We start from the raw sequence: 16100 nt of genomic DNA, 5'->3' as shown, positions 1-16100 counted from the left end.
ATATTCCAAGGTCCAAGTATGGAAAGTTCCTCCTTATTCTTGGAAGGAATCAATTTAAGATTCATTTTAAGGACAGTAAAAGGCTTAATAGAAGGAACATACTTTGATCGAACCATTACCAATCTTTTTGTTCTACTCCAAACAAGCATCATAGTCTACTCTAGATTTACTATGTAACTAGTGGAGAGAAGAAAGAGAGAAAAGAATCACTGGTGAGGCATTGTACCAAAATTGAGAGGAGTACTTACACTTTGTAGAAGCTGTTGGTATATGTTCAACAACATCAACACTGTCACACTTCCTTTTTCCCGAGGGATATGGAGTTTTTTCAATTAAAGTGACATTATTCGAAATAAGATTATTTGTTTAATTCAGAGTTTCCACTTGGAATATTTATGGTGTCCCAAGTCACTAGTTTATTTTAAAATCCCAAATTGAGGAAATTGACTCTGTTATAAAGTCTGCGAAAATCAGAAGACCGGGTAAAATTCCAAATTGAGGAATCAGAAGTGAACTACTGGGATATGCCTAACAGAGATAAATTTGTTGCTTTCAAGGTAAAATCGATCACTCATGGAAGAATCGTTAACTTGGAAGATATGGATGCCCTAAATTGCAAGGTAAAAGATTTCTTTGACTTTCAGGGATAGGTAAATTTTCTTTGTTCTAACCCCTCGAAAAGTTTATGAAGATCTTGTTCGTACGTTCTATGCAAACCTTCGCTCCCCAAAATCCAATAAGATTGAGTCCCTAGTGTTAGATCAACATATTATTCTAGACTGTTCTACCTTTGATTCTCTGTTTCAATGTAAAAGTTCTGGTTACTGTGCTATGTTCAAAAATTCATGGTTTGAAGATTTTGAAGTGTCGTTTGAACAAGCCAAAATTTGCCTTGCTGAATCCTTGTCTGACTCCTTACCAAATCAATTAGGGCCCAATGACATTAACTTTGAGACTCGTGTTATTGCTCACATTGTTGCCACCACCATACTTTCTAGAACAGGATCCTACACCACTCTATCTCAAAGAGACACATTCTTGGTCTATTGTCTTCTTACAAAGCACAAAGTGAAGTTATCCTCCCGGGTAATCATTATTTTTGATTAGATGCTCTGAAAAATCATCGAGTCTTCCCTATGGCATGGTTATCACTAACCTCCTTGAAACCTTCAATATTCCTCTCTCAAGCTACCCATATGTGTCAGTTTCCAAGTGTTACAATACTAGAGCGTTTGCTAGCATGGGTTATGGTATTTTGGATGGTGCTTCGGTAAAGAAGCAGGAAACTGAAGCCAAAATGGTTCCCTCTAGCTCCAAGGTGAAAGCTGATAATCCTCACGTTGTTGTAAACAATCCAGAATTACTTGAGAAGATTGATGCACACAAGATGACTGCCATCAAGGATCTTCTCCTGATCACTCAATATTCAGATGGAAAAATCTACGAAATCTCCAAAGAGACAGATTCTGATGTGTCCAAGTTGAGAGTCATGGTCTAGAAAACTGTAGAAAAGGCAATGAAAGCCTTCAGGGAAGTTCATGATCTTGTTGATGGAATCTCAGTCACAATGAACGCAAGTTTTGATCGCCTCAAGGAAGCCATCTGCAATACCCTTACCTACTTTCTTCGTCATTGATCTATGTTGGTTGTTTTAAATTTTTTTTGCTTATGTCCTTGATGTTTTTTTTGGATGATTACATGTTTTAGTTGTTTTGAACATTTTGGATGTTCTGGATGACTATAATTGTTAAAATTTTATCTACTAGTAATGCAATCAACTTAGCTCCCTTTTTGTGTGATGCCTAAGGGGGAGAAAGGGACCAACTCTTTTGCAGTAGAAATTCGAGTTCAAGTCAACTAGCTAGGAAGGAGTCAACCAACTCTCATGGGAAGACAATAAGTTGAGGCGGAGCCGACTCATAAGTCAGGATATAGAACATAAAGACCTGACATCAAGTTGAGGGGGAGCCAACTGAAGATTAAATAAATAGGGAAGTAAAAAATGAATTAAGTTATTTTGTCCTCATCAAAAAAGGGAAAATGGTTATATCTATGTTTTAATGATGAACAATAACTTACTTCTATTGCAGGAAATTGGAAATCCAAAGAAGAAGGTCAAGAAAGAAGAAGAAAGAAATCAGGGAGCAAAAGAAAGCTACAGAGAAAAGAGGAAAGTAAGAATATGTTGAAGATCTAGAAGCAAAGATTAAGGAACAATCACGTTCTTAATTACGAGCATGAAGGAGGATAAATATTTGGTCCTGTTTATTTACTGAAGTTAAGGTAAATCATATGAGTAAATATGTATGGAAGATTTGCTGAGAATATTCAATTACGACATGTAAGGAAGAAATAGTCATCACGCCATATTCCAAGGTCCAAGTATGGAAAGTTCCTCCTTATTCTTGGAAGGAATCAATTTAAGATTCATTTTAAGGACAGTAAAAGGCTTAATAGAAGGAACATACTTTGATCGAACAATTACCAATCTTTTTGTTCTACTCCAAACAAGCATCATAGTCTACTCTAGATTTACTATGTAACTAGTGGAGAGAAGAAAGAGAGCAAAGAATCATTGGTGAGGCATTGTACCAAAATTGAGAGGAGTACTTACATTGTGAGGAAGCTGTTGGTATATGTTCAACAACATCAACACTGTCACACTTCCTTTTTCCCGAGGGATATGGAGTTTTTCCAATTAAAGTGACATTATTCTAAATAGGATTATTTGTTTAATTCAGAGTTTCCACTTGGAATTTTTATAGTGTCCCAAGTCACTAGTTTATTTTAAAATCCCAAATTGAGCAAATTGACTCTGTTATAAAGTCTGCGAAAACCAGAAGACCGGGTAAAATCCCAAATTGAGGAATCAGAAGTGAACTACTGGGATACGCCTAACAGAGATAAATTTGTTGCTTTCAAGGGAAAATCGATCACTCATGGAAGAATTGTTAACTTGGAAGATATGGATGCCCTAAATTGCAAGGTAAAAGATTTCTTTAACTTTCAGGGATAGGTAAATTTTCTTTGTTCTAACCCCTTGAAAAGTTTATGAAGATCTTGTTCGTACGTTCTATGCAAACCTTCGCTCCCCAAAATCCGATAAGATTGAGTCCCTAGTGTTAGATCAACATATTATTCTATACTGTTCTACCTTTGATTCTCTGTTTCAATGTAAAAGTTCTGGTTACTGTGCTATGTTCAAAAATTCTTGGTTTGAATATTTTGAAGTGTCGTTTGAACAAGCTAAAATATGCCTTGCTGAATCCCTGTCTGACTCCTTACCAAATCAATTAGGGCCCAATGACATTAACTTTGAGACTCGTGTTATTGCTCACATTGTTGCCACCACCATACTTCCTAGAACAGGATCCTACACCACTCTATCTCAAAGAGACACATTCTTGGTCTATTGTCTTCTTACAAAGCACAAAGTGAAGTTATCCTCCCGGGTAATCATTTTTTTGATTGGATGCTCTGAAAAATCATCGAGTCTTCCCTATGGCATGGTTATCACTAACCTCCTTGAAACCTTCAATATTCCTCTCTCAAGCTACCCATATGTGTCAGTCTCCAAGTGTTACAATACTAGAGCGTTTGCTAGCATGGGTTATGGTATTTTGGATGGTGCTTCGGTAAAGAAGCAGGAAACTGAAGCCAAAATGGTTCCCTCTAGCTCCAAGGTGAAAGCTGATAATCCTCACGTTGTTGTAAACAATCCATAATTACTTGAGAAGATTGATGCACACAAGATGACTGCCATCAAGGATCTTCTCCTGATCACTCAATATTCAGATGGAAAAATCTACGAAATCTCCAAAGAGACAGATTCTGATGTGTCCAAGTTGAGAGTCATGGTCTAAAAAACTGCAGAAAAGGCAATGAAAGCCTTCAGGGAAGTTCATGATCTTGTTGATGGAATCTCAGTTACGATGAACGCAAGTTTTGATCGCCTCAAGGAAGCCATCTGCAATACCCTTACCTACTTTCTTCGTCATTGATCTATGTTGGTTGTTTTAAAAAAAATTTGCTTATGTCCTTGATGTTTTTTTTGGATGATTACATGTTTTAGTTGTTTTGAACATTTTGGATGTTCTGGATGACTATAATTGTTAAAATTTTATCTACTAGTAATGCAATCAACTTAGCTCCCTTTTTGTGTGATGCCTAAGGGGGAGAAAGGGACCAATTCTTTTGCAGTAGAAATTCGAGTTCAAGTCAACTAGCTAGGAAGGAGTCAACCAACTCTCATGGGAAGACAATAAGTTGAGGCGGAGCCGACTCATAAGTCAGGATATAGAACATAAAGACCTGACATCAAGTTGAGGGGGAGCCAACTGAAGATTAAATAAATAGGGAAGTAAAAAATGAATTAAGTTATTTTGTCCTCATCAAAAAAGGGAAAATGGTTATATCTATGTTTTAATGATGAACAATAACTTACTTCTATTGCAGGAAATTGGAAATCCAAAGAAGAAGGTCAAGAAAGAAGAAGAAAGAAATCAGGGAGCAAAAGAAAGCTACAGAGAAAAGAGGAAAGTAAGAATATGTTGAAGATCTAGAAGCAAAGATTAAGGAACAATCACGTTCTTAATTACGAGCATGAAGGAGGATAAATATTCGGTCCTGTTTATTTACTGAAGTTAAGGTAAATCATATGAGTAAATATGTATGGAAGATTTGCTGAGAATATTCAATTACGACATGTAAGGAAGAAATAGTCATCACGCCATATTCCAAGGTCCAAGTATGGAAAGTTCCTCCTTATTCTTGGAAGGAATCAATTTAAGATTCATTTTAAGGACAGTAAAAGGCTTAATAGAAGGAACATACTTTGATCGAACAATTACCAATCTTTTTGTTCTACTCCAAACAAGCATCATAGTCTACTCTAGATTTACTATGTAACTAGTGGAGAGAAGAAAGAGAGAAAAGAATCACTGGTGAGGCATTATACCAAAATTGAGAGGAGTACTTACACTGTGAAGAAGCTGTTGGTATATGTTCAACAACATCAACACTGTCACACTTCCTTTTTCCCGAGGGGTATGGAGTTTTTCCAATTAAAGTGATATTATTCGAAATGGGATTATTTGTTTAATTCAGAGTTTCCACTTGGAATATTTATGGTGTCCCAAGTCATTAGTTTATTTTAAAATCCCAAATTGAGGAAATTGACTCTGTTATAAAGTCTGCGAAAACCATAAGACCGGGTAAGAAATTCTGTTAATCCGGGAGAAGGTATGAGGTACTCCCGGATTCCGTGATTTTAGCACGGTTGCTCAACTGTTAATAATTGGCCTAATTATCTGATTTATTACATGTTTTAGAACCCTTTATGTGTTAATGATTCTATACTGGATTTAATTATTTTAAACAATTATTAAATTTATTTAAACAAGTCACGATGTCGCACACTTGCTTATTTTGTACATATTGTGAATCGCATCACATGAAACTCACCCACGATCTACAATATGTTAATTTTTATTATTTGAAGTTGGGGTCAAGTCGCGTGAAACGCGCACTTGAATTTGGAGTTACGTATCGTGACTATGCCACGGGAACCGTACCCATAATCACGATGATTTATTAATCGCGCCTGAAGCAAGCTACAGATATTTATAAGATTGTTTACTCAAACTATTTTGAAATTGTTGTAAGGTCATGAATTATGAAATTATTTGTGAAAGAATTGAATTTATTATATATAGAAAAGTGGGCTAGCTTATAGAAAGATGGGCCAACTATGTTATATATTACTTTAGGCCTTATGAGACTAAATCTTTTGGCCAAAAATATTTTCTTCTCTAACAGCCCAAAAACCAATTTACTTAGAAACAAATCGTGGCCCAAGCAAATTATCCAACCCAATATTCTATATTCTGTACATTTCTTAAATAAAACTAATGACACCACAATCTCATGAACAAAATTAGTAAACAAGCCAAATTACAGTGATTCAATATACTCTTTATCCGGTTAAATCGACTCAAAACAAAACTTTACAAGTCTAAAATTAACATCATGGTCCAATAAGCATATGAACAAGGAAACAATCAGATTCAAATGATCCAAATATCAATAGAGTGAACTACTACTTCATGCTACCCAATAATCACACCAACAAACAAGAAGGTAAATGGACAAAATAATCAATGAATAAAGGGAAACAACGGACCTTTGATATAAATTAACAGAGTTGAAATCACAAGAGCGCTAAACAATTCGACGAGTGTTGACTGGAGCTTTCACCGGCCTTGGAAACTCGAACGAAAAATTGCGACTTGCAACCCCGATCAACCTTGCAAAATTGGTGATTTAGTGGCTTGTTTTTGCTGGGTTTAAAGTTGTTTTGCTGGGTTTAAAGTTGTTTTTGGGGAGTGGTTTAAAGAAAGACGAAGAAAGAATGACACGAGTAGAAATTCTCTAATCCTAGAAGAAGAAAATAAATTTCTCTCAATTCCCTCCTCCTTATTTTTTATTTTTTTAATCTCACTTTCTCTCCTCACATTTCTCTTCTATTTATAGAAAAAAATTCAGAATTTTTCATATTTTTTAAAAATTATTTTATTATTTTTTAAAAAAGCAAATCCCACTTCCCATTTTTCTTCATTTTAAAATAAAATAATAATTCCCCACTTTTCTTTTCTTTTATTTTTTAATTTCTCACTTTTTTAATTTTATTATATTTAAATTTCCACTTTTTTACTTTTTTTATTTTTTTATTTTTCACTTATTTTACTTTTCTTTTTTTTAATTTCCACTTTTTTTTTCCTTTTTTTAAAAAAAAAATTTCAGTTACATTTACTTTTATTTTTTAATTCCAACTTTCTTTAATTTTTCATTTTTTAAATTTCCAAATTCTTTTACTTTTATTTTTTTTTTAATTTTGCACTTTCTTTTACTTTTTTATTAAATAATTTCCACCTACTTTTACTTTTACTTTTTAATTCCATACTTCTACTTTTCCTATTTTTTTTATTCCCATCCGAAAATTTAAAAAAAAAAATTCGGTGTTTTAATTTATTTTATTTTAAAATAATGACAAAAAATAATAATAATAGTAATAATTGACCTTTTAAATTATTAAATTTCTAAAAATATTTACACAACAGAAGGTGATAAAAATTCAAATATAGTCAAAAATTAGTTGTTCACAGCTGCTCCTCTTTACTTGGAAACATGAAGAGTTTTCAGGTAAAGACTAGGTGAGCCATGTGACAATCTTTTTACCAAACCATTATTCAAAAGGAAAAGAAATAAAAGATAGTGTGCAACCGAGTCCCGGTGTCACGACCCAATTTTTCTTCCATATGACGTCGTGACGGCACCTAGTCTCTACGACTAGGTAAACCTAACATTTGCGGAATAATAAAATGAAAACATAAATTTAACAACTAACTGTAGCAATAGCAATATAACTAGGTACTATGCCGCTTGGCATGTACAATAACCAACTATTCAAAAATACACAGAAAATTCCAAAACCCGAAACATCATGAATCACAAACTACCGAAAGGAAAAATCTAGTGTCTCAATACACCCCCAAGGCCCCCGGAACCTCAACCAAATATACCAACCAATCCTAAAACTCCATACAAACTTAATCGATCCCTCAAACGACCCCAAACAACTCTAAAATCATGAATCATCCTCTGATTCAAACTTAAAGAACTTAGAATTTTCCAAATTCGATAACCGATGTCGAAACCTATCAAACCACGTTCGATTGACCCCAAATTTTGCACACAAGTCATATTTAACATTACGGACCTACTCCAACTTCCGTAATCAGAATACGACCCCGATATCAGAAATTTCCTACCAGTCAAAATCTCCAAAAATTTGACTTTTTCCATTTCAAGCCTAAATGAGCTACAAACCTCCAAAACAAAATCCGGACACGCTCCTAAGTCCAAAATCACCCAACGAAGCTAACGGAACTGATGAAACTCCATTTCGGAGTTCTCTTCACACAGTTCCAACTACGGTCAAAATTATAAGACTTAAGCTTCCATTTTAGGGACTAAGTGTCCCAAAACACTCTGAAACCAAAACAAAACCTCCCGGAAAGTCACTTAAGCAGAAAAAGATACGGGGAAAACAGTAAATAGGGGATCGAGGCTATTTCTCTCAAAATGACCGACCGGGTCGTTACATCCTCCTCCTCTTAAAACAATCGTTCGTCCTCTAACGAGTATAGAGACATATCCTGCTCGGTCTCCCAAGTCGCCTCCTCGACCGACTGTCCCCTCCACTGAACCTTCACGAAAGCAATGTTCTTTGACCTTAGCTTTCTGACCTGCCTGTATACAATAGCCACTGGCTCCTCAACGTAAGATAGATCCTTGTCCAATTGGACAGAGCTGAAATCCAACACATGAGACGGATCTCTGTGATACTTCCGGAGCATCGAACCATGAAATATCGGATGAACTCCTGCTAGACTGGGAGATAAGGCAAGCTCATAAGTACCCTCCCCAACTCGCCGCAACACCTCAAAGGGACCAATAAACCTTGGGCTTATCTTGCCCTTCTTTCCGAACTTCATAATGCCCTTCATAGGCGAAACCCGAAGCAAGACCCACTCTCCAACCATGAATTCAACATCGCGAACCTTTCGGTCCGCGTAACTCTTCTTCTGTCTGGACTGGGCTGTGCGAAGTCTATCCTGAATCACCTTAACCTTCTCCAAGACATCCTGAACCAAGTCCGTACCCAATAATCTGGCCTCTCCCGGCTCAAACCAACCCACTGGGGACCGACACCGCCTACCATACAAAGCCTCATACGGTTCCATCTGAATGCTGGACTGATAACTGTTGTTGTAGGCAAACTCCGCAAGTGGCAAGAACTGGTCCCAAGCACCCCCAAAATCTATAACACAAGCGCGGAGAATATCCTCCAGTATCTGAATAGTTCGCTCGGATTGTCCGTCCGTCTGAGGGTGAAATATTGAGCTCAGCTCCACTCTAGTACCCAACTCCTATTGTACGGCTCATCAGAATCGTGATGTAAATTGCGTACCCCGGTCAGAGATGATAGATACTGATATGCCATGAAACCTGACAATCTCGCGGATATAAATTCGAGCCAACTGCTCGAAAGTATAGGTAGTCATCACATGAATGAAATAAGCCGACTTGGTCAGCCTATCCAGAATCACCCAAACTGCATCAAACTTCCGCTGAGTCCGTGGGAGTCCAACAACGAAATCCATAGTGATCTGCTCCCATTTCCATTCCGGAATCTCTAACTTCTGAAGCAATCCACCTGGCCATTGATGCTCATACTTTACCTGCTGGCAATTCAGACACCGAGCTACATATTCTACTATGTCCTTTTTCATTCTCCTCCACCAATAATGTTGTCTCAAGTCCTGATACATCTTTGCGGCACCCGGATAAATAGAGTACCGCGACCTGTGAGCCTCCTGAAGAATTTGCAACTCACGCAAACCATCTACATTGGGCACACATAGACTGCCATGCATCCTCAATGCACCATCATCCCCAATAGTGACCTGCTTAGCATCACTGTGCTGGACCGTGTCCTTAAGGACAAGCAGATGGGGGTCATCATACTGACGCTCCCTGATACGATCATAAAGAGAAGACCGAGAAACCACACGAGCCAATACTCGACTCAACTCAGAAATATCCAATCTCACAAACTGGCTTGCTAAGGCCTGAACATCCAACGCCAATGGCCTCTCTGCTGCTGGTAGATATGATAAACTCCCCAAATTCTCTGTCCGGCGACTCAAAGCATCGGCCACCATATTGGCCTTCCCCGGATGGTACAAAATAGTGATATCATAGTCCTTAAGTAGCTCCAACCACCTCCGCTGACGCAGGTTAAGATCTTTTTGCTTGAACAGATGCTGCAAACTCTGATGATCGATGTAAATCTCATAAGGAACACCATATAAATAATGCCACCAAATCTTCAAGGCATGAACAATAGCTGCTAACTCAAGTTCGTGGACCGGATAGTTCTTTTCATGCACCTTCAGCAGTCTGGACGCGTAGGAAATCACCCTACCATCCTGCATCAACACCGCGCCGAGACCAATCTGCGATGCATCACAATATACAGTATAAGACCCCGAATCTGTAGGCAATACCAATACTGGGCTATAGTCAAAGCTGTCTTGAGCTTCTGAAAGCTCTCCTCACATTCCTCTGTCCACCTGAACGGAGCACCCTTCTGGGTCAGCCTGGTCATAGGCGCTGCAATAGATAAAAATCCCTCAACAAACCGATGGTAATACCCCGCCAAACAAGGAGGCTCCGGATCTCTGTAACGGAGGACAGTCTGGGCCAACTCTGCACTACTTCCACCTTCTTCGGATCCACCTTGATCCCCTCACTCGACAAAATATGACCCAAGAATGCCACAGAATATAACCAGAACTCACATTTTGAGAACTTTGCATATAACTTCTTTTCTCTCAAAGTATGAAGCACTGTCCTCAGGTGTTTCTCATGATCCTCCCGGGTCCAGGAATACACTAGAATGTCGTCAATGAATACAATGACGAAAGAATCAATATATGGCCGGAACACACTGTGCATCAAGTGCATAAAGGTTGCTGGAGCATTGGTCAACCCAAATGATAGAACTCGTAATGGCCATACCGAGTCCTGAAAGCAGTTTTCAGGATATCTGACTCCCGAATCTTCAACTGATGATAGCCTGAACGTAAGTCAATCTTGGATAACACTCTGGCACCCTGTAACTGATCAAATGAGTCATCAATACGAGGCAATGGATACCTGTTCTTCACTGTGACTTTGTTCAACTGGCGGAAATCGATACATATACGCATAGAACCATCCTTCTTCTCCACAAATAAGACAGAAGCACCCCAAGGTGACACAATGGGCCGAATGAAGCCCTTATCAAGCAATTTCTATAACTGCTCCTTCAAATTCTTTAACTCAAGAGGAGCCATACGATATGGAGAAATAGAGATGGGCTCAGTGCCCGGCAATAAATCAATGCCAAAATCAATATCTCTGTCGGGCGGCATGCCTGGAAGATCAGCTGGAAACACATCTAGAAAATCCCTCACTACTGAGACTAACTCAACTATAGGGGTATCAATACTGACATCTCGCACATAAGCTAGATACGTGTCACACCTCTTCTCAACCATTCGTTGAGCTTTAAGAAATGAAATAACTCTGCTGGGAGTATACTCTAAGGTACCTCTCCATTCTAATCGCGAAAATCCTGGTATAGCCAACGTCACGGTCTTAGCGTGACAATCAAGAATAGCATAATGGGGCGACAACCAGTCCATGCCCAAAATAATATCAAAGTCCACCATGCTGAGCAATAATAAATCGACTCTGGTCTCAAAACCACTAAGAGCAATCAAACACGATCGATACACGCAGTCCACAACAAGAGAATCTCCCACGGGAGTAGACACATAAACAGGGGAACTCAAAGAATCCCGAGACACGCCCAAATACGGGGCAAAATAAGAGGACACATAAGAATATGTAGATCCTGAGTCAAATAATACGGACGCATCTCTATGACAGACAGGACAATACTTGTAATGACAGAATCAGAAGCGACTGCCTCTGTACGAGTAGGAAGGGCATAATATCTGGCCTGGCCTCCCCCTCTAGGGCGACCTCTACCTCCCCGACCTCTACCTCGAGCTAGCTGAGTAGGTGGGGTAGCAGCTGGTGCTGGAATCATGGCTTGAGGACCGGGTGGGGCACGCGGTGCCTGAGAAGTCTGTGGAGGTGCACCCCTCCTAAGTCTGGGGCAAATCCTCACCACATGGCGAGTGTCGCCACACTGAAAAAAACCTCGCTGCTGACGTCGCTGTGGGAACTGTGTGGTACGGGTACCCTGAGACCCATGAACACCTGAAACACTGTGCGAAGCCTGAAACACAAACTGAACTGGCTGACCCATAAAACTTCTACCATGTCGTACCGTGCCTCCAAAATAAGGACTAGTGGATCTCCCCGGTCTACGAGGTCTCCTCGCCTCCCTGTACTCTCTCTCCTGACCTCGCATATCCTCTCTCTCCTGGACCCACCTGTCCTCTACCCGGCGAGCGATCCCTACTACCTGCTGAAATGGGACTATTGATACTCAATTTTGCCCTCATATTTTTCAAATACATATAAACTTTTAAAATAGCATATTTGCATCATTATTTAGTTTATAAACCTATACAAGCATTTTCTATAATTTTTTCATCATTTTTAGAGCTTTAAATTAATTTTTCTTATATTCTTATTATAGATAAACTCCTTTAAATTATTTTGGTGATGACTTAGTTGCCTAAAATAATTGTTTTGCACCTATAATATATGTTTTAAACATTTTATTTCATTCCATATAATTATATTAGCATTTGTTTAAGCTATTTATCTAATTCTGCAATAATGACCTATATTCTACAAATAATTGCGTTTATTATATTATTTATGCCAAAGTATCATTTTATATTTTTATAAGGTTGAGTTATTATTTTTAAAATATTTTTATAGCATAAATATTATTTTTACCATTTATTAGAAGTTTTAATAATTTATTTTTAATTAATATTCAAGGGTTTCAAGAGCTAGCCCAAAACAGGCTAAATTTCAGACCAAATTTGGCCCAAACCATTAGCCCAACACCCCAATTACCCCAAGCCCAACACCAGTGACCCAATACCCTATACTCGTCCATTAACCCGGCCCAGCTCTTTTAAAATCCTGGTCGTTTATCTCTAAGATCAACGGCCCATAATCAATCCCCCCTTTTTATTATCCTAACCACTAACCCTAATCCCCATTCCCTCTTGAACCGCCGTGCTAAAATCCTCTCCCCTCTTTTCCATCGAAACCCTAACCGCTCTTTCAATCTTCTCCGAATCCATCTCAATCATGGATTCCTTCCATAATTCTATTGCCTTTTATGTGTTACCTCAGTATTATTTGCAAGACTATGGTGTTACATAGTACTTGCCCCAATTTTGGCAAGTACGAGTCCTCAAATCGGATTTCACCGCCTTCAACCTTTGAGATTTAGACGATATTTCGTCTATATGCACTCACTATCAGGCTATATGGTTCGATTCAGTAAGACTTTCTACCATCTGTGCTTTTCTTTTGAACTAGAATTCGAGATTTTCCTTTATTCTTTATTGATTTTCGATTGATACTCTTCCCTTTCTCGTGTTTGACCGATATTTTCCTTATTTCTGTTTAACCCATCGTATTACCCTATTTTTACTTTATTTGCCCTAAGACTGACTTTAATTGATTTCCGTATGATATTTTCCTTATTCTCTGTTCAATCTATTGTATTCCCTTATTTTAAGTGTTATTTTCATGTTATTTTTTCTTATTCTCCTTTTAATTTACTGAACTTCCTATTCTATGTATTATTTGCCCTAAATTGATTCTAATTGATTCTGGCATATTTCTTTATTTTGTGTTTGATGTTAGTCTGTGTTAATTAAATGCATGAAATAACCTATTGTTTGTGTTATGCTTCTCTATGATTTGCCCTCTGTGATCTCTTGTCTTCTGAGATAGGTTATGTACCTTGTAGCATCTTAACATGTTTAGTTTTGGACTTCAATAGCAATCCACTTCAACATGAGCTTCACTATTGTGATTGTATGTTGTTAAGTTACCAATTTCTGCATATTGTGTTTAGATATTACCCTAACTCTATGGAAATCTCCCCTTTACTTGTATGAACCTTTTGGTACTGAGTTCTGTGTATATTGGAATGCTCTTTGTGTATTAGCCCTAACTCTACGGAATGTTGCCCTAAAATCTGCTCTAAACTTGTTTCATGCTATCCTGATTTTCTAAAAGACAAACAGTCTATTTTCTATTGACTAGGACTTTACTCATACGCTAATACTTTTCTAGTATGCCTTGGTTCATTTGCTATTCTATCCTTTCTGTGATTATCAATGTGTGTATCCCTCCATCATGGCTAAGTATTGATTAATATGGCATTAGGTTAGACTTAACTTAATTTAGACCCTTGGGTTTCAACCAGTTCAACTTCATGCAACCTATGTATGTCTGCAAACCTGTTTCTTCTCCTAATTCCTAGGATGGTTGTCTATGTGGTACTTTGGCTATGTGAACCTTGCTGAATTTCATGGGCTACTTGACCAGTTGTGCTGTATGCTCAGTCTGGTGATTTCTGTCCACTCTCCTTACTTGTTACTCTAATATTCTAAATTCCTATTCTTAGCCGGCTGAAAGCCAAGGCTACCTAGGTTCTATTATTGGCCTCCCTAGTGTGAGCACTGCTCGGGGTCCAATTGAGGCCCTTGTGAACTCTGACACACTAGGGATTGGTCCTACAAAACTATCCCTAATACTCTACTTCCCTATCATGTATTGTGTTCTATATTGGTTGTTCCAAGTGGTGCAACACATGGTGTTGTGGCTCATTGAAAGGGGTCTGAAGTACCCTATGGATCTGTGATCGTATGGTTCAATATTGAAGGCCTAAAGTATGTTATGCCAGAAGTAATGAAGTCCCAGTAAGGCTGGGTATCTAGTTATTTTATTTGGGCCTACTATAGGCATGTCTACTGTTATGTAATATTGTTACTTTATTCATTATTAGGCCTGTAATAATATCCTTTGTATAAATAATTGGGGTTGTTAGTAAAAGGGAATGGGGTAGATTTTAATATTTACATGAGATGGGTAGATAACATGCCTATAGGACTTAATAGTGTGTTTGCTACATGTGTCGTTCACTCTCTATGACACTATAGAGATCATGCTATTAGGAGAAGCACACACTCACACTACTTGCCTACTAGCAATGCATGAGCCCAAATGCTTCAATTATCCTTGTTGCTACATGTTATTAGAAAACATGCCCATAGGAAATAAATATCGTTGAACATTCCTTCAATTTGCATTGCTAGAAATCATGCCTATATGATTTGGATAATTTTATTTGCTACTATATCGCACTGTTCACTAGAAACCATGCCTATAGGACTAAGTATAATAATAAAATCAGTTCCAAGTACTAATCGTTAAAGATCCTACCTATAGGATACCACAATTTGCCTGAACAACTGTTAATGATGCCTCTCTCAACATTGTTTATTGTTCACTTAGACCACTATCAAAAGTGTGAGTAATTATGGGTTTCTCCCGATAGATTCCAATGTCTTTACTACATAAATCACTTAGACACAACATCTATAGGATTAATAACTGGAAATCTGCAATTTTAACAATCAATATGCGACAACTGTACCATCATGTCTATGGGCGACGCTTGGTTTCTGAAACTGCTTGCATGCCTTAACGCCTCATCACATAGAAATCATGTCTATAGGGATCTAAGTTCTTGATTCTGAACTGCTCAACATACAATTTGTCTTGCATGCATTTGTTGCTTAAGTGTGGAGGCAAACTTGAGCCTTGACTGCCTATATGTGAAGCCCAATATGTTTTGTATGTCGCCTAGTTTTGACATTTCTGAGCAGCCTAAGCGAGGTCTAGAACCATCTAATGTAAAGGTCCAATACCTCCTGGACCATAGGTATGGGACGGGTAGTGCACGCATAGGGTACGACCTATAATTGAATTAGAACGCTTTTAGGTAACAACTTTAACATAGTAATTGGGTAGCAGGAGATGATAGTCTGTGCCCGCTGAATAATATGAGTAACACCCCATCTTGAGGGAGTTACGAAGTATTATTTATATTGCACGGGGTGATCCTTTAGGCTAAAAAACTTAGGACCCCTCTCCTCTTTATATCTTGTTATTAGATCTAAATAGTTGTATCTGTCATGACCCAAACCTATAGGCCGCAACGAGCACCTGGTACCTTACTTAACCGAGTACCAACATAACATATCTTTCTTATTGTACTTTTATTGGCAGATGGGCCAAACGGGCCGTCATGGGCTAACCAGAATAAACATAGAGGAATACTCAATATAGGACGAACCCAACCTGATATAAAAACTTATACATGTGTTATACGGGCCTATAAGGCCAACATGATCATTTGTAAACTCAAAATATAGGACGACAAGGCCATACAAGAATTCGTATACATGACATATGTCTAC

The sequence above is a fragment of the Nicotiana tomentosiformis genome, chromosome 1 (assembly GCF_000390325.3).
Source record: "Nicotiana tomentosiformis chromosome 1, ASM39032v3, whole genome shotgun sequence".
Lineage (NCBI taxonomy): Eukaryota > Viridiplantae > Streptophyta > Magnoliopsida > Solanales > Solanaceae > Nicotiana > Nicotiana tomentosiformis.
Note: the sequence above shows the minus strand (reverse complement) of the source record.